The sequence below is a fragment of the Giraffa tippelskirchi genome, chromosome 11 (assembly GCF_054371585.1).
Source record: "Giraffa tippelskirchi isolate mGirTip1 chromosome 11, T2T-mGirTip1v1.2.pri, whole genome shotgun sequence".
In the NCBI taxonomy this organism is placed as follows: Eukaryota; Metazoa; Chordata; class Mammalia; order Artiodactyla; family Giraffidae; genus Giraffa; species Giraffa tippelskirchi.
In genome coordinates this window covers 141020908-141042286 of record NC_137285.1, presented here as the reverse complement: position 1 = coordinate 141042286, position 21379 = coordinate 141020908, and the positions used below count along the sequence as shown (strand labels likewise).

Here is a 21379-nt window from a genome sequence, read left to right as displayed (position 1 = left end):
TAAATCAATCAGATTAAAATTGCTTTTTTTTTTTAATTAAGCAAAGGGAGGCAGATAATTTTCAAAAAGAAATCCTGATTCTCATTCTAGTCTAAGTATGATCTCAGTGGCCATTTTGAATAGAATTGTCTTCATTGTTTCAGGGGAAGATTTTAAAGGCCACAGAGTATCCACAAAGCTCTACCACTGACACCAATAATAGTGGTTTAAAGGCTGATAACGATTCCCAAATGACAATATACAAATATAATTTCTTACTGCAAATGTTCACTTATAATTCTCTGTTGGAGGACAGGGAGCAATATAAAAACATGGCAGTTTGCATGGACAAATATCATTTTGCTCATTGTAATTACTGCAGCCAGTCTTGGTATATTCTCAGTAGTAGAATTTTCACCATCTAGAAGAAGCTTTGCTCTCCTCAGTAATATTCAGGACAGATGGAATTGAATTGCACATTCTGTGCCGCTCTGGAATATTACAGACCTCACATTAATGTTGTTAGGTAAGACTCCAAGTTGTAAAGAGGGCAGAAGTTTACTTGAGCAAAGACTAGTTTTATTATGGTCACTTTTCTAACTTTAACCTTCTTTTTAGTTGACTTTAAACTATTGTCGATATGGAACAATTGACCTTTATCCTCTTCCCTTTAAAGACTAGAATTAAAAATATTTATGGTTTGCAGTAATGCATTCACTTCTATGGCAAAATGTTGCCAATTGGTGTTTTTCTCCTCTTTTTCAAAAGATGATTACATGTTCACAATTTACAAGGTATTGTACACATTTCAGCAGGAAATTGTAAGCCTTTATCTTTTGACAGCAAGAAGGAATTACTGCCCTTTTTTAAATAGCCTTCCTATTTTGTCCAGATAAATGATTCATGCTGGAGACTTCATGATGTCTTTTGTTGGTTTCTGTGAATTTCAACACAAGCAGTCAAAAGGAAAAAGAAGTAATGCATTTCTGAAAATTTCAGAAAATTATGGGTTTTATATGGGAAGGAGGATGCATTCAAATATCTTTAGTCCTGGTTTCTTCTTCCTTCTATGCTTTATTAATGCAAGGCTTAGAGCAAGGAAAAAGAAATAAATGAGAGGGTAGGAAATGAATATTTTTCCTTCTCTCTCCAAGGACTGTTCAGTGCCCTGTTTCCTTATCCTCATAAGAATCAAGCAAAGTAAGAAATGGCTACAGCTATGTTGACTAACACTTACCACTGCTATCTGAAAACCACTCTTTATTTGAAAATAACAGCATGTCTTTACTAGTTTGATTTCTTCCATAGTTTCTGATCGTATCTTTTTTAGCTAAGTTTGTGCAATAATATTGTTTTTGGTGTTATCTTCCTTTTAGTTTATTTAAACTCTTTCATCTCTTGGAAATATACAGTTAGCAGGTGACTTAAATGTCCTCTAATCTATAATGCTTATTATGTACCTTTGCACATAGTAAATTCCTTTGGAGCCCCATCTAGTGGGCCAGTAAGCAGTGGGTAAAAGTTTGCAATATTTTTACTAATAGGCAAACCATGGCACTTTGCTTCTTTCTCTCAATTGCCCAGGCCCCGGGGTTTCTCAACTTCAGTGTCTGACATTTTGGCCTGGAAAATGATTTGTTGTGGAGGGCAGATTTATGCATTGTAGTACCCTTGGCATCTACTGGTAACATGCCTTTATCACTGCTCTCAATTGTTACAACTAAAACTATCTACAAACATTTGCCAAATGTCCCTTGGAGAACAATATTACTCCTGATTAGAACCACTTCCCTACCCCATGAATGCATACCTTTGTACATATTTGAAATTCTTTGAAAAGGATTGCAGAGGCTTCCACCAAGTCTTCCATGGTATCTGAAGAATAAAGGATATTGTGAAGGTATGTATCTATATACAGATCCTCTTTTGCCTAATTTGAACACATGAATTGCTGAGGTGTTATATGTTTAACCCAGACACACACATGTACACACATAGACATGCACACACACTTGTACAATATGCATCCAGATTTTTAAATCACGACGTCTGTTCTATATCAATTATAGTAAACCTAGTAGTGATTTTCCCAGGTGGCACAGATGTTAAGAATCTTCCTGCAATGCAAGAGATGCAAGTTCAATTCCTGGGTCCAGAAGATTCCCCTGGAGAAGGAAATGGCAAACCACTCCAGTATTCTTGCTGGGAAAATTCCATGGACAGAGTAGCCTGGCAGCTACAGCCCAAGGGGTTGCAGAGTCAGATATGACTGAGCAACTGAACATACACACAGCACTACATATTTAAGTCCCCCTTGAATCTTAAGAAATATGGTAAACATTTCTCCATATCTTACATACCTTGGAAGCCAGGTGTTTTCATAGCAACAGGTGCTATATTTTAATAGAATCTAGTTTTTCAATTTCCTTTGCAACTTGTTTGTTTTTAAGTCCTGTCAAAAGCTCATATGTAAAACTGTCAATAACAACAGCAAGCATAATAATAGTAATATCAGATGGTTGAAAAGGCAAAATGGAAAAACGTGTGTGAGATTGGTACCTCAGTTTTACTCAAAAAATAACTTATAACTGTTTAAATTATGAAGTGCTATGTGTTATGAAGGTGTGATTTTCCCACCCCTCAAACCTCTCCATCAAGCCTGTATTTTGAAGAGTCTCTGGATTGTAATGGAAAAGTCTTGAAGCTGTGGGACTTCAAAAGACTTCAGAAAATCTGGGATTGATTTCTGGCTCTGATTCTTATTTGATGTAACAATCTGAAAACTATTAGCTTTTGGAGTCTCGCTTTTCTTGAAAAGATGAAAAAAAACCCCACATACATTTGAAAATACTTATAAATGCTGAAGTATAGCAGAAATGCATGGTTCTTTTTTATGATTGGTAAATAATCCAGAAAGACAAACAGAAAAAGGTGTCCCTACTCAATATTCCATCCCTATGAATGCCAAGTAAGTTATCAACCTGTGAGCCCAGGGAAAACTATAGAGAACCTGGTGATGGCTGACATCAAAATAGAGAGGCTGTGAATGTATTGGAATCTTCCAGGGTCAGAACAAAGCTGCTCAAAGGGTCAACTCTGCAGATAAAGGGCAAAGTAATGGTTCATTTCTCAGAGTGATTGGCAGCCACCTTCAAGTCTGAGCTGCTCCGGCAGGTCCCTACTTCCCTGTTGGTAGGCACAGCCAAGCATCAGAATCCTCATTCTTATTCTATCGTCACCGCCCTACAACTCTATAAACAGCACTTCACCACCGCCTGTCACAGTCTCCTTCCTGGCTCTCTCAACCTCTAGGGGAGTCATTCCCTTTAGAATAAAAAGGTTAATGGGTTTGGCAAATTCTCAGGAAGTGGAGGCCAGAGGAAAGATGCTTTTTCAATACAGTGTTAAGGCAATTATGAAGTGTCGAGTCAAAACTTGAGGAATCCATGACCTCTTAGTCTAGCACATTACTACTTTTCTTTATATGCTGACTTCAAGATCTCTGCCAGGGTGGGAGCAATGTTATAAGCATGCTCTTGGCATTCATCCAGCTTCCTTTTAGCACATGGCAAACATCTGCTATGACCTCCTGCCCAGAGGCCCAAATGTGAAGCAGAAATGCTTTTATAGGACCTACAGTAAGAATTACTGGCAGGGAAGATTGCTTCCTTGATGATTCATTCCAATAAGAAAACTGATGACATAAGGTTTTCTTTTAAAAATTATTATTTTGAACATCCAGTAGATATAAAAGAACACTTACAGCATATATGTACAATATCAATAATAACAGTACTAGAGAAGATTGTGTATCTCCCACTCAGTCCCTTAAGGGCCTCATCCAAGGTTCTATTTATATCCTTCCCCAACAGAGATAAATGCTGCTCTAAATTTTCATTCCCTTTCTTTTTAAGGTGTTACTAAATGTATTTGGATGTCATTTGAATTTTTTCAATATTCTTGCAATTTATAAAAATAGACTCATACTATAAGATTTTGCCTAATATGTGCTCTTTGAATTCATTTTAATGTTCCTTAAATGCATGGGTCTTGTTGCAATTTATTCATTTTTTCTGACACATACTATTCCATCCTCTTGATGGATCTGTGGTATTTCCACTTATTGTGACTATATGTTGTGCTTATGTGCATTCTTGTCAGTGACATCTAGTGCTCATGTACAGAAATTTTCTAGATTATGGATTTAGGATTACAATTGTGGTATCACATTGTAGCTACATATTCAAAATTTTGAGGTAATATCAAATGCCTTTTCAAAGTAATAGTACTGTTTTTCACTCCCAACCTTTGTGGCAATTGTTCCTGCTTCTCTCTTTACATACTTGCCAATCTTTGATATCATCTAGCTTTTAAAAGTTATAAGCCAGTCTGATGAACTGAAATAGCATCTTCTTGAGGCTATGAATTATAATTCTCTAAGTATTCATAAGTGAATACTCTTCTTAGGTTGTTAGTTATTTTGTTTCCCTTTTCTGTAAAGAGCCTAATTTTATACTTTAGCCCATTTTTTTTTTAATTTAGAATTTGTTTCATATTTATCTGTTCAGTTCAGTTCAGTTCAGTCGCTCAGTCGTGTCCGATTCTCTGCGACCCCATGAAATGCAGCACGCCAGGCCTCTCTGTCCATCACCAACTCCCGGAGTCCACCCAAACCCATGTTCATCGAGTCGGTGATGCCATCCAACCATCTCATCCTCTGTCGTCCCCTTCTCCTCCCGCCCCCAATCCTACCCAGCATTAGGGTCTTTTCCAATGAGTCAACCCTTCGCATGAGGTGCCCAAAGTATTGGAGCTTCAGCTTCAACATCAAACCTTCCAATGAACACCCAGGATTGATATCTTTTAGGATGGATTGATTGGATCTCCTTGCAGTCCAAGGGACTCTCAAGAGTCTTCTCCAACACCACAGTTCAAAAGCATCAATTCTGCGGCACTCAGCTTTCTTCACCATCCAACTCTCACATCCATACATGACCACTGGAAAAACCATAGCCTTGACTAGACGGACTTTTGTTGGCAAAGTAATGTCTCTGCTTTTAAATATGCTATCTAGGTTGGCCATAACCTTCCTTCCAAGGAGTAAGCATCTTTTAATTTCATGGCTGCAGTCACCATCAGCAGTGATTCTGGAGCCCAAAAAAGTAAAGTCTGACACTGTTTCCACTGTTTCTCCATCTATTTCCCATGGAGTGATGGGACCAGATGCCATGATCTTAGTTTTCTGAACGTTGAGCTTTAAGCCAACTTTTTCACTCTCCTCCTTCACCTTCATCAAGAGACTCTTTAGTTCTTCTTCACTTTCTGCCATAAGGGTGGTGTCATCCGCATATCTGAGGTTATTGATATTTCTCCCGGCAATCTTGATTCCAGCTTGTGTTTCTTCCAGCCCAGCGTTTCTCATGATGTCCTCTGCATATAAGTTAAATAAGCAGGGTGACAATATACAGCCTTGACGTACTCCTTTTCCTATTTGGAACCAGTCTGTTGTTCCATGTCCAGTTCTAACTGTTGCTTCCTGACCTGCATACAGGTTTCTCAAGAGACAGGTCAGATGGTCTGGTATTCCCATCTCTTTCAGAATTTTCCACAGTTTATTGTGATCCACACAGTCAAAGGCTTTGGCATAGTCAATAAAGCAGAAATAGATGTTTTTCTGGAACTCTCTTGCTTTTTCGATGATCCAGCGGATATTGGCAATTTGATCTCTGGTTCCTCTGCCTTTTCTAAAACCAGCTTGAACATCTGGAAGTTCACGGTTCACGTATTGCTGAAGCCTGGCTTGGAGAATTTTGAGCATTACTTTACTAGCATGTGAGATGAGTGCAATTGTGTGGTAGTTTGAGCATTCTTTGGCATTGCCTTTCTTTGGGACTGGAACAAAAACTGACCTTTTCCAGCCCTGTGGCCACTGCTGAGTTTTCCAAATTTGCTGGCATATCGAGTGCAGCACTTTCACAGCATCACCTTTGAGGATTTGAAATAGCTCAACTGGAATTCCATCACCTCCACTAGCTTTGTTCGTAGTGATGCTTTCTAAGGCCCACCTGACTTCACATTCCAGGATCTCTGGCTCTAGGTGAGTGATCACACCATCGTGATTATCTGGGTCGTGAAGATCTTTTTTGTACAGTTCTTCTGTGTATTCTTGCCACCTCTTCCTGACTTCACATTCCAGGATCTCTGGCTCTAGGTGAGTGATCACACCATCGTGATTATCTGGGTCGTGAAGATCTTTTTTGTACAGTTCTTCTGTGTATTCTTGCCACCTCTTCTTAATATCTTCTGCTTCTGTTAGGTCCATACCATTTCTGTCCTTTATCGAGCCTATCTTTGCATGAAATGTTCCTTTGGTATCTCTAATTTTCTTGAAGAGGTCTCTAGTCTTTCCCAATCTGTTGTTTTCCTCTGTTTGTTTGCACTGATCGCTGAGGAAGGCTTTCTTATCTCTCCTTGCTATTCTTTGGAACTCTGCATTGTAGCAGGCTTTAATATTTTGGAAAATAGCTTTTGGAGTAGTTTGCGTTCCTTGTCTCCATTTACGGCTTATTCTTTTCACTCTGTTTTGATACTTTGAATAAATAGTCATTATTTTAATATAGTTGAATTTATCCACTCTTCCCTCCATGGTTCTTGCTTTGTTTGTATGTGCATGTGCATATTGTTAAGAAGCGCTTTTTTCTGCCATGATCATCAAGGTATTCTCCTATAATATCCTCTAAACATTCAAGACTTGCTCTTCAAATATCAGTCTTTCAGCCTCGTGGTATTGCTTTTGTCTAGAACATAAGGTTTGGTGGAATATCATTATATCCATATGAATAATTTGCCCAGAAACCTCTATTGAAAATTCTCATTTTTCCCACTGAAAAATATCAGATTAGCCATAGTCAATAGGGTTTCCTTAATTACATGTATCACTTTCTGGTCTCTCTATACTGGTCCATGGATCAATTTTTATATTCTTGTACTAGTCACACCAGGCTTCCTGGGTAACTCCAATGATAAAGAATCTGCCTGCAATGCATGAGACCTGGGCTTTATCCCTGGGTCAGGAAGATCCCCCAGAGAAGGGCATGGCAACCCATTCATCCCATGGACAGGGAGGAGCCTGGTGGGCTAGAGTCCATGGGGTTGCAAAGAGTTGAACATGCCTGAGCAACTAACACTTTCACTTTCACTATTCACTTAGCCAAAGTAACAGTGGAAGATTTCAAAGGCAGTTCAGCATCTTAGGAAAACTCCTACCATGGATGAAATTCTTTTCTTGAGTTCCACTTTCCACAAAACAAGTACCACACCTTCTTACTCACTACGGTTTTATGTTATTGATAATAGCCCCTCTTTAGTTTATTCTTTTTAGGGACCGTTTAATCATGTTTGATCTTTTACTCTTCTAGAAGCACTTGAGAATGAGTTTTGCAAATCCCACAAGATGAAACAGCAACCGAGATGACTATATCACTTACCTTTTGCTGTGTAACTAACAACCCCAGACTATTGACTTACAACCACTTATTTAGCTTCTAGTTCTGTGGTTTGCCAAAGTGAACTGGGCTCTGCTAGATTGGCCTTCTGGCCTGAACCAAGACTGGTTGTTGTTAGATAATTAGGATGTAATAATACAGATGTTATTGTCAGGTGCAGGGTTAAATCTATTACTGCATATGAATCCACTCCAAAACATAAAGGCTTAAGAATAATACACACCTGCTTCCTCACATAATATTATGGTCAGGAGTTTGGGAGTATCTTAGCTGGAGGGGTCTGGCTCATGACTCTCAATGAGGTTGCCGTCCAGGTGTTGCCAGGGAGTTGTCATCTGAACCCATGACCAGAGCTGGAAGATTGGCATCCACAGTGGCTCACTCACATGGCTGACAAGGTGGTGCTGGCTGTTAGACACCTAAGTTCAGTACCACGTGGTTTTCACCATAGGGCTACATCACTGTCCTCATAATATAGCGTCTGGATTCTGCAGAGCATTCATCCAAGAGACAGCACAGTGAAAACTTGACGATCTTTTATGAGAGAGTTGTGAATTTCCACTCTGTCATCTCCACAACATTCTACAGGCCATCCCTACTCAACAGAGAAGGGGATCAAAGGGGGACGTGAATATTAGGAGGATAGAAGGTGAGAATCATCAAGAGAAATCTTGGAGACTGTCTTCTATAGTCTTTTTTATTTTTTTGATTTAAACATAAATTGCAGTACATCTACATATTCTTACAAACAACTCCTTGGGATTTTAAAGTGCAGATATATTTAAAGATAGATTTCTATCAGGGAGGATCCAGAAAATGAGGTTTACAGTTTTAAATGTCTTCCTCAGATTGTGGTTTAAAAATAGTTCCTATTACACAGAAATTTGGGCTTCCATGGTGGCTCAGACGGTAGTCTGCCTCCAATGCTGGAGACCTGGGGTTGATTCCTAGGTCGGGAAGATCCCCTGGAGAAGGAAATAGCAACACACTCCAGTATTCTTGCCTAGAAAATTCCATGGACGGAGGTGGGCTACATTCCATGGGATCGCAAAGAGTCGGACACAACTAGCAACTAACTTTTACTTCATACAGTAATTTCTCAGTAAAGAATTATTGATGTATTATAAATGTTAATAATATAATATTATTCTTTGGTGCTCAGCTTTCTTTCTAGTCCAACTCTCACATCCATACATGACTACTGGAAAAACAATAGATTTGACTAGATAGACATTTGTTGGCAAAGTAATGTCTCTGCTTTTTAGTATGCTGTCTAATTTGGTCATAACTTTTCTTCCAAGGAGCAAGTGTCTTTTAATTTCATGGTTGCAGTCACCATGTGCAGTGATTTTGGAGCCAAAAAAGTAAAATCTGTCATTGTTTCCATTGTTTCCCCATCTATTTGCCATGAAATGGTGGGACCAGATGCCATAATCTTAGTTTTCTGAATGTTGAGTTTTAAGCCAATTTTTTCACTCTCCTCTTTCACTTTCATCAAGAACCTCTTCAGTTCTTTTTCACTTTCTGCCGTAAGAATGGTGTCCTCTGCATATCTGAGGTTATTGATATTTCTCCTGGCAATCTTGATTCCAGCTTGTGCTTTATCAAGCCCGGCGTTTCTAATGATGTACTCTGCATACAAGTTAAATAAGCAGGGTGACAATATACAACCTTGACGCACTCCTTTCCTGATTTGGAACCAATCTGTTGTTCCATGTCCCGTTCTAACTGTTGCTTTCTGACCTGCATACAGATTTCTCAGGAGGCAGGTGTGGTCTGGTATTCCCATCTTTTTAAGAATTTTCCACAGTTTGTTGTGATCCACATAGTCAAAGGCTTTGTCATAGTCAGTAAAGCAGAAGTAGATGTAATTTTCTAAAGGAAATCAGTCCTGAATATGCATTGGAAGGACTGATGCTGAAGCTGAAACTCCAGTACTTTGGCCACCTGATGCGAAGAACTGACTCATTTGAAAAGACCCTGATGCTGGGAAAGATTGAAGGCAGGAAGAGAAGGAGACCACAGAGGATGAGATGATTGGATGGCATCACCAACTCAATGGACATGAGTTTGAATAAACTCCAGGAGTTGGTGATGGACAGGGAGGCCTGGCGTGCTGTAGTCCATGGGGTTGCAAACAGTCAGACATGACTGAGCAACTGACCTGAACTGAACTGATATATGTTAATCCTCATAACTACACTTACTCCTTTTAAAGTAGGTATTAATATCCTCATTTTCAAGTTGAAGAAAGAAATCCAGTTCTCATGTAACTTTTTCACATGTAAATAGCTACATAGTGGCAGAGATGGGCTTCTAAACCTGGGCTATTAGTCCTCAAATCTCAAGTGACTTACAGGTAACCAATTGCCCAGTGAATATGTAGGAGGAATTTCTTGGTATTCCCAGATAAAAGTGTTGGGGGTAACTCTTCAGGTATGAATTTTCTAAAGGGTGTGCTTATTTGTTCCATCCACATTTCAAATGAGTGACAGAACTGCAAAAACGCTCAGTCATTCTGTTAAGAAATCTCTCCTCCCTTAATAATACCAGAAGGAATTTGTTAGACCAGAAATGTAAAACATGCAGCAAAAAGTTCCACTGAGATAAAAACAACTTCAGGATGGGATGCTATTTTTCCACTAAATGTCTTTTTAATATCAAATACTCACAACATGTATAACTCTAGTGAGTATGCTGCCACTAGAATCTTTCTTTCAAGGCAGTCATGAGATGGTGCTCTTCCTTTTTTAAAATTCTGTTTTTATTTCCCACACTGATCCATACTGTATTGGTAAATTCTTTATTTGAAGGGGGATATAATAGTTACATAGGTAGAGTAATTCTGATAAAATGAAGCAACTCTATAAATACTATCTATAAGTGAATTTATTCTAGAAATAACTTTGTGTGAAAAATGGTTTTTCTGCCTCCTTGAAAGGTATTTAGAATTGGTCGTAGGTTCAGCAAAAAGATAATATCTTTTGAGCTACGTGCTTAGTCACTGTCATGTCCGACTTTTGGCGGCCCCATGGACTGTAGTCGATCAGGCTTGTCTGCCCATGGAGTTCTCCAGGCAAGAATACTGGAGTGAGTAGCCATTCCCTTCTCCAGGGATTCTTCCCATCCCAGGGATCTAACTGGGATCTCCTTCTTTGCGGGCAAATTTTTACCATCTGAGCCACCAGGGAAGAGGTACCTAAAAAATAATGTTGGTTATTCTTTTCCTTTATAATTGTTTCTAATTCTTATTCTCACAAGTAACTTGGGCTACAGAAGCTCAAGTTTAATACTTCTTTCAAAAATATTTTGTAGCACTTCATTTTGACTTTTAGCTCTTTAAATCTCCCTGCATATGGATTATGCAAATATGTTAGCCGTGGGACACTGGTAAAATCCAGTAAATGAAAATCAAAGTGTTTTAAGTCAAAAACAAAAATTCAAGTGTTGTTTGAACCCAATTAAAATATAATATATCTAAGATAATGTCCACAATTGAGGAAATATTTACAATGACTTGAGATGCATGCCTTTTCAGAAGTTGTCCATTAAATAAAGAAAGACAAATGTGCAGCATCTTCTTTGATATTCTGGCAAACTTTAATTAAGTCAGTCACTTCATCAAACCTCCTTGGAAATTCCTTTGTAATTTCAAGTGGCAACAATTTATCCTTCCCTTTAGCCCTTCTGAGTTATTAGATGTAGTTATTTTGTACAATTACTACATTAGCCTGTGAGGAAGTTTGCATTTTAGTTTTAGGGTTTTAATTTTTATTGCAAATGTTAATGCAACATGAAAATTCAACATTTAAGTTCCCAGGAGCAAGGAAATACAAAGGGCAAGGTTCTTTTAATGTAATTAATTTGTTATTCTATCTTCAACTTCTCATTAGGACATGCATTTATGGTCCAAAAATCTAGGTCCACAAATAATGTTTTCTTTCCACTCACAGATTTCCCTGGTTCTTTATTCAGGACATGTCTATACAGTATCGGCCAAACTTATCCGAAAGGAAAAGGTCTGACGAAATATTCACTTTTAGTTCTATAAGATAACATAAATGCAATTTTCTATTCTCTATTAATAAAAATTCTACATTTTTCTCAAAAATGTTGATTGTTGCCTCCATAAAACATTCTCTCCACCATGACTCCCATTATTTCTAATAATAAATTTACAGTTTTCAAATTGCTTTATTATACTAACATTTGATCAGTATCTGTGGAAGATATGCTACCCCTGTTTGGGGTATAATTAAGCAAAAATTAAGAAGATGGACTCAGATATTAAGTAAATTTGTGGTTCAAACTGGGGATCAACTGAATAGTTTGTGATATTTTGGGCAAGTTACTTTATCTTGACATTTTCAAGGGTAAGATGGGAGTGCTGTGGAATTTACCAAACTGAATTTTTATAAGAATTAAATCATATTATCTGTATCTGTGTGTGTAAAGATAGTTAGTTTTTCACATATATAATATTAGTATCCTTATGAACTCCTATAAAATGTAATGTTTGTATTCAACATGTGTAATTGTTAGCATGTTTTCTCTTCAATAAAATACTTAATTCCTAAGGAATAAATTTTATGTTTTAGTACTTGGCCATAAATATTCATTTAAAACTTATCATAAAAAATTTAAAAAATATTCAAACTTATTATGATGAAATATATGAATGGCATATAAGTTACACTAAAAGTTAATGTTCTTTAAAATATAAGGATAGAAAGGTTATCTATAATGTATGTGTATATACACACAGAGCCATATGGACACATATGCTTATAAAAAACTTAGCAATATTCTGGTTTTTAAGATACTGTAATTCCATGGGGAAAAGTATATATAATAAAATTATAAATACTAATATCGTTCAAAATAACATTTATTGAGCATTTGCAATGAACCAGGTGGTAATCTAAGCTCTTGACTTTTATTACTTTGTTTAATCATCACAATAACTTCGTAATATAGGAATTATTAATATCTCTAATTTTCAGTTGAGAAAACTGAGGCCCAGAGAGATTAAAGCCCAAGATTGTGTTGTCAGAAATCATCAGGGTTTGTATCTCAGGTTTCTTGCTCTTCAGAGCTGAACTCCATAACAACTATAGTCTATATGCAGAATTACCTAAGGTATTAGATCGAAGCCCAGTCACGTTGGAGATAAGGTTTTATGAAGAGTTGTATTATCTTATTCCCTGAATGACTATATTAATTGAAAAGTTAGACATGAGTCAGAGGTCAGGAGCTTGAGTAACAAGTTTAGTTTGTTTTTTATTTCTTTGTTTATTTCACAAGTTTATCAATGAAATTCTAAAGTATAAAAATATACTAACTTAGAATTTAAACCCCAGATCCATTTTCTATGAAATTATCCTTTTGAGTTTCCAGCTCTTTATTAAACTATTAAGATTAATTGCTGAAACACACAATGTCAATGAAAATATAGCAAAATTAGAGAAAAAGAAAATATCAAAATCAGAGGACAACTCAGGACATTGTACCCTGATTATTAGCTATTATCAATCACTGCTTGATTTAGACTCAGTTCATCTCCAGGCTTCATTGAAACATGTATTCTAAGTCACCATAAGCTAGGCAGGGCTTGTTTTCCCCGTTCCCCTATTAGACTTGGAGTTTGTCTTCAGTTGCAGGTTTTGTCTCCTAATTAGTTAAACGCTATGATTATCTCAATCACTCTGAAAGCATGGACGGTTGTAAAATACCCCCATCTCTTTATTAAAAGAGAAACAACTCTTCTTCTTCCTTTTTTCCTCTCCCCTTATTTTCTCTTACACTTTCTTATTTTTGTTTCCAATTCCCAATCCCTGATCAAGCTTTATTCTTCTCCCTTCTTTTACTAATATTCTCAGTCTGAAAAACAAGGAACAGTTACAGAAACAGTTTTAGAAAAGGCAGAGGAACCAGAGATCAAATTGCCAATATCCGCTGGATCATCGAAAAAGCAAGAGAGTTCCAGAAAAACATCTATTTCTGCTTTATTGACTATGCCAAAGCCTTTGACTGTGTGGATCACAATAAACTGTGGAAAATTCTGAAAGAGATGGGAATACCAGACCATCTGACCTGTCTCTTGAGAAACCTGTATGCAGGTCAGGAAGCAACAGTTAGAACTGGACATGGAACAACAGACTGATTCCAAATAGGAAAAGGAGTACGTCAAGGCTGTATATTGTCACCCTGCTTATTTAACTTATATGCAGAGGACATCATGAGAAACGCTGGGCTGGAAGAAACACAAGCTGGACTCAAGATTGCCAGGAGAAATATCAATAACCTCAGATATGCAGATGACACCACCCTTATGGCAGAAAGCGAAGAAGAACTAAAGAGCCTCTTGATGAAGGTGAAAGAGGAGAGTGAAAAAGTTGGCTTAAAGCTCAACGTTCAGAAAACTAAGATCATGGCATCTGGTCCCATCACTTCATGGGAAATAGATGGGGAAACAGTGGAAACAGTGTCAGACTTTATTTTTTTGGGCTCCAAAATCACTGCTGTTGGTGACTGCCGCCATGAAATTAAAAGATGCTTACTCCTTGGAAGGAAGGTTATGGCCAACCTAGATAGCATATTTAAAAGCAGAGACATTACTTTGCCAACAAAAGTCCGTCTAGTCAAGGCTATGGTTTTTCCAGTGGTCATGTATGGATGTGAGAGTTGGACGGTGAAGAAAGTTGAGCACCGAAGAATTGATGCTTTTGAACTGTGGTGTTGGAGAAGACTCTTGAGAGTCCCTTGGACTGCAAGGAGATCCAATCAATCCATCCTAAAAGAGATCAATCCTGGGTGTTCATTGGAAGATCTGATGTTGAAGCTGAAGCTCCAATACTTTGGGCACCTCATGCGAAGGGTTGACTCATTGGAAAAGACCCTAATGCTGGGTAGGATTGAGGGCGGGAGGAGAAGGGGACGACAGAGGATGAGATGGTTGGATGGCATCACCGACTCGATGGACATGGGTTTGGGTAGACTCCGGGAGTTGGTGATGGACAGAGAGGCCTGGCGTGCTGCAATTCATGGGGTTGCAAAGAGTCGGACACAACTGAGTGACTGAACTGAGCTGAACAGAAACAGAATCAGAAATATCCTTTCATTAATTATATTCCTCTTTGCCAGATTCTTTGATCATATATTACCGTTCTATAAAAAATAAAAAGAGTAGTTTGGAACACAAATTAATTTCTTCTTTTTTTGTTGGTATATAAACCAAATATCAAAGGTAGTCTGCTGTCAACATGGGAAGAATATTTCTAATATAAATATGACAGCAAATATTTTTTATTAGAGAGAGACGTAATCTCTCTCTAGAGAAAAGATGAGAAAAAAGAATGTTCCTATTGGATAAAAGATACCAACAGGAAAATAACAAAGATAATAAAACACCAAAAGAAACCAACAAATGTACCTGTGATATTAATATATAAAACATGTTTAATGTTCAACTTCACTAATAATCAAGCAAGTACAAATTAAGCTGGCAACAAGATTTCATTTTTTACCAGTCAGCTTTATCAAAACTAAACTATGTCTATGAAGATGTGGAAAAAGGGGCACCATCTTGCTGTTGAAAGAGGATGAATTGATCCAATCTTTCAGCATTCGTTTAGTTCAGTCACTCAGTCATGTCTGACTCTTTGTGACCCCATAGACTGCAACATGCCAGGCTTCCCTGTCCATCACCAACTGTCGGACCTCACTCTAACTCATGTCCATCGAGTCGGTGATGCCATCCAACCATCTCACCCTCTGTTGCCCACTTCTCCTCCTGCCTTCAATCTTTCCCAGCATCAGGGTCTTTTCCAATGAGTTGGTTCCTCATATCAGGGGGCCAAAGTATTGGAGCTTCAGCTTCAGCATCAGTCCTTCCAATGAACACTCAAGACTGATCTCCTTTAGGATGGACTGGTTGGATCTCCTTGCAGTCCAAGGGACTCTCAAGAGTCTTCTCCCACACCACAGTTCAAAAGCATCAGTTCTTTGGCACTCAGATTTCTTGATGGTTCAACTCTCACATCCATACATGACTACTGGAAGAAACATAGCTTTGACTGGACAGATCTTTCTTGGTAAAGTAATGTCTCTGCTTTTTAATATGCTGTCCAGGTTGGTCTTGGCTTTCCTTCCAAGGAGCAAGTGTCTTTTCATTTCATGGCTGCAGTCACCATCTGCAGTGATTTTGGAGCCCAAGAAAGTAAAGTCTGTCACTCTTTCCATTGTTTCCCTATCTCTTTGCCATGAAGTGATGGGACCAGATGCCATGATCTTAGTTTTTTGAACGTTGAGTTTTAAGCCAGCTTTTTCACTCTCCTCTTTCACTTTCATCAAGAGGTTCTATAGTTCTTCTTCACTTTCTGCCATAAGGGTGGTGTCATCTGTGTATCTCAGGTTACTGATATTTCCCCCAGCAATCTTGATTCCATAATCTTTCTGCATAGAATGTTTTTATATAACTTGAATAATTGAAGACAAACATTTGCAATTTTTAAAAGGTAGGAATAAAGGAAGGGGAAAATGAAGAAAAGGAAGCAAAGAAGGTAGGAAAGAAAAAGAATAAACAAAATGTTTTCAAAAGTTAAGTTTTTTAAAGTTTGGGACAGCTTGCTCTTCATGCAATATCTAGACAGATCATTTATTTTAACTAATTGACTCGTTGGAAGCTATGCAAAAAGAGCTATTGTTTGATGCTAGACAGAATCATCCATAATTTATTGCATTATATTGGGTTGGCCATAAACTTCATTCTTGTTTTTCCATTTCATCTTGCAGAAAAGCTTGAAGAAACTTCTTGGCTGACCCAATAGTTTTGTCTTGATGCCTTGTTTGATAGAATAACCAAAGCAGTGAAATAACCTTGATGTATATATATTTGTGCAAAACCTCAACAACTTTCAAAATTCCCAGTTTCATAATAATCTTTCTTTCTGTGACAAATTTTAAATGATAGGAACATATTTTGCAAACAGATGTGGCATAGTTGTATAATTTTAGGTATGACTATTGTTCAAACAAAGTACATTTGTTGAAAGATTTGAGTATATTATTTTTAGCAGCTATTTCAACTGTGCCTATTATATAGTTATTTTGTCTAGCATCCCTTAAATCCCTTGATTTTTTTTGTGAAGTTTCAAGTTGTAGGTTATTTACCTCAGAAATTCAAATCATTTAGTACATATTTTAGGTGAAGAGATGAACCAAAAGCAATTTTTATCTTTAAAAGGATAAGCCATGTTTTAAATCTTGCCAATAATTAAAATGGAGTGACTGTTTTACAAACTTTGAAATATTTAATAATTGATTGAAAATGCTTTATCATCTTAAATACACCAATTCCACATTTCTAGGAGAGTGAACTTTCTTGAGAAGAGCAGCTGTAATGTTCATATATACATGACAAACATATGCCTAAGGAAAATATAAATGCATTATCTACCTTTTATGGAAATTCACAGGTTTGCAATCATATATGTATAGAATAAAATGTTTAGACTTTTAGGTAAAACAGTAATATAAACTTTTTTCACTATTTTTTCTACCTTCATTAGACAGTCTGCAAAAAACCTGTTGCATATTGTTCATGCTGCTCAACATCAACATCCATTGAGAAAATAAAAAGGTAGTGCATCTTTGAGTCTCTTTTAAGCTTTTCTTTTACATGGTGTGTCACATTGATGCTGCCCTACAGGGAAATAGACAGAGAACTTTAATATAATACTGTGGTTTGGAAAGGAAACATGACAGCAGTGCATTACTGCAAATTGAATTTAATGAGCTTCTTAGCACTAGGAGAGTGACTCTTTGAAACAGAAGCTATTCAATTGAGATCATTTTGATTATAATTAAATCATTTTACATTTACCACAGGGACAAGTTTAATCTTAATTAGACGCTTTTATGGAGAGGTGAAGCCACATAATTTATATTTTCTTGATCATATAGTGAAGGATTCATAATGTAAGGGATAAAAAACAATATGGCAGTCCCTTTCAGGGGAAAATGGAAATAGGGTCTCTCAAAGTTCTGGGAGGGGAATAAATTGGGCAGAGCAGTGGCAGTGGCGTGACCTTGGCATGGATATATTCATATCTGTAAATGTGATAGCTATAAATGGGAACTGTGTCAGATTCCTGATCTCCGAAGAAGATTTAGGTTCCAGACAAGGGACCAGGCAAGATCACTCAAGGGCTTTACTGTAGCTGAGCTTTAGTAAAGTATCAAAAGGGACACAGAAAGCTTCTGACATAGACATCAGAAGAAGCATGGAGAGTGCCCCCTCACTAGTGTTAGCAAGGGAATTATGTACATTTCAATTGGCTATTACAGTAAATCAAAATAATGTCTCAAGGGTAAAGATGTTTTAGGACCTACTCCCACAATTTACATTTTAAGATGACAGGATTAGTCAGAAGGTTCTCAGGAAGGGCAAACATATCTTCAAGCAGGACACATTGTTATCATATAATCCTTAGTACAGAGTTTAAGCTGAGCTGTTTTGTTGTGTAATCATTGGTTCAGTTCAGATTCTCAGCCCTGTCCCACTCTTTGAGACCCCATGGACTGCAACACGCAAGGCTTCCCTGTGCATCACCATCTCCCAGAGCTTGCTCAAACTCATGGACATCGAGTCAGTGCTGCCACCCATCTACCTCATCCTCTGTCGTCCCCTTCTCTCCCTGCCCTCAATCTTTCCCAGCATCAGGGTCTTTTCAAATGAGTCAGCTCTTCCCATCAGGTGGCCAAAGTATTGGAGTTTCAGCTTCAACATCAAACCTTCCAATGAACACCCAGGACTGATCTCCTTTAGGATGGAATGGTTGGATCTCCTTGCAGTCCAAGGGACTCTCAAGAGTCTTCTCCAACACCACAGTTCAAAAGCATCAATTCTTTGGCACTCAGCATTCTTTAAAGTGCAACTTTCACATCCATACGTGACCACTGGAAAAACCATAGCTTTGACTAGACGGACTTTTGTGGCAAAATAATGTCTCTGCTTTTTACTATGCTTTCTAGGTTAGTCATAGGTTTTCTGCAAAGGAACAAGCATCTTTTAATTTCATGGCTGCAGTCACCATTTGCAGTGCTTTTGGAGTTCAAAAAAATAAAGTCTGCCACTGTTTCCCCATCTATTTCCCATGAAGTGATGGAACTGGATACCATGATCTTTGTTTTCTGAATGTTGAGCTTTAAGCCAACTTTTTCAGTCGCCTCTTTCACTTTCATCAAGAGGCTCTTTAGTTCTTCTTCACTTTCTGACAAAAGGGTGGAGTCATCTGCATATCTGAGGTTATTGATATTTCTCCCAGCAATCTTGATTCCAGCTTGTGCTTCATCTATCCCAGCGTTTCTCATGGTATACTCTCCATATAAGTTAAATAAGCAGGGTGACAATATACAGCCTTGACATACTCCTTTTCCATTTTTAGAACCACTCTGTTGTTCCATGTCCAGTTCTAACTGTTGCTTCTTGACCTGCATACAGATTTCTCAAGAGGCAGGTCAGGTGTCCTGGTATTCCCATCTCTTTCAGAATTTTCCACAGTTTGTTGTGATCCACACAAACACTTTGACATAGTCAATAAAGCAGAAAAGATGTTTTTTCCTGAAACTTTCTTGCTTTTTCGATGATCCAGAGTATGTTGGAAATTTGATCTCTGGTTCCTCGCCTTTTCAAAATCCAGCTTGAACATCTGGAAGTTCACAGTTCATATATTGATAAAGCCTGGCTTGGAGAATTTTGAGCATTATTTTACTAGCGTGTGAGATGAGTGCAATTGTGTGGTAGTTTGAACATACTTTGGCATTGCTTTTCTTTGGGACTGGAATGAAAACTGACTTTTTCCAGTCCTGTGGCCACTGCTAAGTTTTCGAAATTGGCTGGCATATTGAGTGCAGCACTTCCACAGCATCATCTTTTAAGATGGAAATAGCTCAACTGGAATGCCATCACCTCCACTAGCCTTGTTTATAGTGATGCTTCGTAAGGCCCACTTGACTTCACATTCTAGGATGTCTGGCTCTAGGTGAATGATCACCCCATCGTGATTATCTGGGTTGTGAAGATCTTTTTTGTACAGTTCTTCTGTGTATTCTTGCCACCTCTTAATATCTTCTGCTTCTGCTAGGTCCATACCATTTCTGTCCTTTATTTAGCCCATCTTTGCATGAAATATTCCCTTGGTAGCTCTAATTTTCTTGAAGAGATCTCTAGTCTTTCCTATTCTATTGTTTTCCTCTATTTCTTTGCATTGATCGCTGAGGAAGGCTTTCTTATCTTTCTTTGCTATTCTTTGGAACTCTGCATTCAGATGGGAATATCTTTCCTTTTCTCCTTTGCTTTTCACTTCTCTTCTTTTCTCAGCTATTTGTAAGGCCTCCTCAGACAGCCATTTCTTTTTCTTGGAGATAGGCTTGATCCCAGTCTCCTGTACAATGTAACAAACCTCTGTCCATACTTCATCAAGCACTCTATCAGATCTAGTCCCGTAAATCTATTTCTCACTTCCACTGTATAATCGTTAGGGATTTGACTTAGGTCATACATGAATGGTCTAGTGGTTTTCCCCACTTTCTTCAATTTAAGCTGAATTTGTCTATAAGGAGTTCATGATCTGAGCCACAGTCAGCTCCCAGTCTTGTTTTTGCTGACTGTATAGAGCTTCTCTATCTTTGGCTGCAAACAATATAGTCAATCTGATTCGGTTTTGACCATCTGGTGATGTCCATGTATAGAGTCTTCTCTTGTGTTGTTGGAAGAAGGTGTTTGCTATGACCAGTGTGTTCTCTTGGCAAAACTCTATTAGCCTTTGCCCTGCTTCATTTTGTACTCCAAGGCAAAATTTGCCTGTTACTCCAGGTGTTTCTTGACTTCCTGCTTTTGCATTCCAGTCCCCTATAATGAAAAGGACATTTTTGGGAGGTGTTAGTTCTAAAACGTCTTGTATGCCTTCATAGAACCATTCAATTTCAACTTCATCAGCATGACTGGTCCAGGCATAGACTTGGATTACCGTGATATTAAATGATTTTCCTTGGAAACGAACAGAGATCATTCTGTCGTTTTTGAGATTGCATCCAAGTACTGCATTTCAGACTCTTTTGTTGACTATGATGGCTACTCCATTTCTTCTAAGGAATTCTTGCCCACAGTAGTAGATATAATGGCCATCTGAGTTAAATTCACCCATTCCAGTCCATTTTAGTTCACTGATTCCTAAAATGTTGACATTTACTCTTGCCATCTCCTGTTTGACCGCTTCCATTTTACCTTGATTCATGGACTTAACATTCCAGGTTCCTATGTAATATTGCTCTTTACAGCATCAGACCTTGCTTCCATCACCAGTCACATCCACAACGTGGCTCCATCTCTTCATTCTTTCTGGAGTTATTTCTCCACTCTTCTCCAGTAGCATATTGAGCACCTTAGCCTTCTGCCATAAGGATGGTGTCATCTGCATATCTGAGGTTATTGATATTTCTTCTGGCAATCTTGATTCCAGATTGAACATCTGGAATGTGCTTCATCCAGCCAGCATTTCTCATGATGTACTCTGCATATAAGATAAGTAAGCAGGGTGTCAACTCCTTTCCCATTTGGGAACCAGTCTGCTTTTCTATGTCTGGTTTTAACTGTTGCTTCTTGACCTGCGCACAGATTTCTTAGGAAACAGGTAAGGTAGTCTGATATTCCCATCTCTTGAAGAATTTTCCATAGTTTGTTCTGATCCACACAGTCAAATGCTTTGGCGTAATCAGTGTAGCAGATGTAGATGTTTTTCAGGAACTCTCTTGCTTTTTCAATGATCCAGTGGATGTTGGCAATTTGAACTCTGGTTCCTCTGCCTTTTCTAAATCCAGCTTGAACATCTGGA

General features: G+C 38.0%; 1 protein-coding gene across 12 annotated transcripts in view; it reads left to right on the top strand.

The window, feature by feature from the left end:
• Window positions 1–21379, top strand: part of LRRC4C (leucine rich repeat containing 4C) — a 1846189-nt gene that overhangs the window by 1232681 nt on the left and 592129 nt on the right. The window contains exon 5 of one of the 12 annotated variants that reach the window (XR_014069606.1): window positions 17054–17124. The exons of the other annotated variants lie outside the window; for them this stretch is intronic. The gene's annotated coding sequence lies outside the window, so the exon portion shown is untranslated. The remainder of the gene's footprint in view (window positions 1–17053; window positions 17125–21379) is intronic. 12 annotated transcript variants of the gene reach the window in all.